Source organism: Acyrthosiphon pisum, chromosome X (assembly GCF_005508785.2).
Source record: "Acyrthosiphon pisum isolate AL4f chromosome X, pea_aphid_22Mar2018_4r6ur, whole genome shotgun sequence".
Taxonomy (NCBI): domain Eukaryota; kingdom Metazoa; phylum Arthropoda; class Insecta; order Hemiptera; family Aphididae; genus Acyrthosiphon; species Acyrthosiphon pisum.
This window is the reverse complement of record NC_042493.1, coordinates 50810306-50813530: the sequence shown is the minus strand read 5'-3', so window position 1 is coordinate 50813530 and position 3225 is coordinate 50810306.

Here is a 3225-nt window from a genome sequence, read left to right as displayed (position 1 = left end):
AAAAAAAAATAAAAAAAAAAAAAAACACACATCACTATAAAATCAATACATTCATCGTTCCACTCAGAATCTAAAAAAAAAATAAAAAACACACATTATTGTAAAATCAATACATTCATCGTTCCACTCAGAATCTAAAATATCCACAGAATTATAGCCAATTTTACTAGAAATTATTGTACGTATTTTTAACATTTTATTAGACAATATTCCCGCAGCGCATTGTAAATCCGACACCAATAAAAAAACTTGATGGGAATCTTCTATTAAAATGTCTCATGTTAGCTATAAAAAGGAAAACTTTTATGAAATTTTTGAAACATTTAACTAAAAATAAATAACAAAATCATAAAAATGTATTATGGTTATAAATATCTTAAAATGAGTCAAAATAGTTTGAAAATTTTAGCATTTGATGAAAATGTTGAGTTTATAAGGTTAATATAAATGCTAAAAAATTAAACCTAGCTTGATTTCATTATAATTTTTTAACAAATTATTTTAACATTTAGATTAACCTTAGACACTCAATATTTTCAAGAAATGCTAAAATTTTCAAACTATTTTAACTCTTTTTAATAGTTATTCTCAACGTGTTCTCTAAGTTTTTCTTTTTATGGCTAACATTAGACATTTTAATAGAAGATTCCCATCAAGTTTTTTTATCTCTATCGTAAAATAAAAAGTTCACCGGACAGTAATGCTAGGTATATCTTTGAGATATTTTCGATTTTTATACATTTTTATTTCTATTGAATTGTATTATTTATACAAGTATCAATAGCTATACGACGAGACAACGTCTCCTCACAAAATCGTTTTTCGTATGCAATGATTTATCATTGAATTAAATTATAACAAATCCATTAAAAGGACATGCTTGACATCTACTGTACAGCAGAGTGGTACCTACTTTTCCACCTTTTTTATTTTTTCAATTTTGAATACCTACCAGTTTTGAATTTTTACAATATTGACCATCGATTCGGAACTTAACTTAAAATTATATTTTAGTAAACGTGTTTTTGGATTTTTGTCAATCGTATTATTATGATAATTTCGTATTAGGTATTTGGTTCTAACTTCTAATTTTTGTTATCTAAGCCAATGGTTTGGATTGCAGATTAGCTAAGGCACTGAGTGAGTCTGACATATATCTATTTTTGTATTATTGGCCTCTAGGGCTAATTGGGCTCCTTTAAAAGAGCTAGGTATTTGGCTGTATAAATGTTGCTTAAGTTATTAAGTTTGAACTGTGTAATTAAATTGTCTATCCATAACTCCGCGTTATAAATTTATTATAGTTTTTATATCATTAAAATATAATATTTTAATCATTGTTTAACAACATTTTAATATTCTAAAAATATATACTGAGAAAAAGGAGCTAACAGAGTGTTTCAATATGGCTCACATCCTAATTTCTCAATGACTTATAGTCACATTTGTATTACATAGTAATATTTATTACATGTAAATATTTTACTCACGTTGTTATAAAATTGTATGTATAAACCGCTTATTATGTGAACAATCTGAATACAAAAGCTATTAAAAAAAGTATAATATTATGTTGTATAGATTATATACGATAATTTAGTTTTTCTCTTAAAATCTTATTTTTTTTTTTTTTTTTTTTTTTTTATTAAATAACCCGTGGAAACTTAGGCCATTGGGTGGTTTTTAGGTATGAGGGAGGGTACTGTAGGTTAAACACGTGTGTGTTTGTTAGTTTGGTAGATTTTTTAGTGGGCACCCGTAGATGATATCTGCCACGGTGGCACTACTTCCGGACACCGTGACTGGCCTGAAGAAAAATGCCGCCCGTGACCGAGGTTTTGAACCGGCGTCGGTGCGCGTCGCAACCGACGTCTTAATCCACTCGGCCACACCGTCCAACTTAAACTCTTATACTGCCATAATAATATTCTAATTTTTAAACATCTGCCAAAATTGCTTTTTATACACAATATTATTATTTTTTAAAATATTTTATGTATAATATTTATGACAAGATTACATTTATAACATGTGATAGCTACAGTAAAATAATTTTAAGATTTGTAACTATGTAAAAATAATGTTGTTCACGGTGCATTTCATATGCTGTGAAGATTAAAGATATTATTTTAAGATTTATTTCATTATAGTTTTGAGATGCTGGCTAACAGATTATATATTTAAATCGGAAGTCAACCAATCAATAATTTTACAGGTGCCTAGGTATTTATTCGGTTTTTAAATTTTCATTTATGAGTTCATTTATAGTCCAGTTGCGTTCATAATATTTCTCTAGGTTTACCTACGTTAATTATACACTCTCTGAAGTTTTGCAGTTTTTGTGATTACAACTATACATATATATTCTGCAATTTCTCTAGCAACTGCTGTGTAAATTAACACATAGGTTATATTATTATAGTTCCTAACTAAGACAAACTGACTATGATGATGGGCAACATTTGCTAAGCGGATAAAGCACTTTTGGTGTTAGGTCCTAAGGAGAATTATAAATCACGTAAAAACCGTATTTTCTTTTAACCATATTATTATGCACTGGCCACTGTGTGAAATTTAATGAACATATTATGAATTATAATAATATATGAACAAAGTTTTCATTTAAGTTCTTATTTATGTAAATCTAATTTATAAATATTTGTCTATTTAATGCATGTATATCATTATTTTTAGGTCCATTATTTTGGAAAATGTATTATTAAAAAACGATTTATTAATTTCCTATATGAAATTTTTCATTATAAAAAATTTGTTATTTAAATAAATAAATAAAATCTTCTCAGGAATTCAAATAATAACCTTGTTTTTTCATTTCAATTGATACTTTTAAGAAATCGAAGTGGCATATAAATTACTTATTTTACATTATTTCTTTATATGTTGGTACCAAACGAATGATTACTATAATAACTATAGGTTATTATAGAAATAACTGGATAATAAAAACAAATTTTCTATATTGATTTAATTTAAATTATTTTATATAAACCTTATATAATATTTGTTTAGTTGTGCAGAATTTAAAAAAAAAAAAAATTTCAGAAAATAAAACAAGCACATTTCACTTATGTGATATAAATAAATTATGGGATCAGTTTAAAGTTAATTTACATAACATTTAAAGTAAGTTAGGACAACATTTACAATTCTTTAAAATTAAAATTATTGTTCAAAGCCCTTTAAATAATTATTATGGTGGTATTT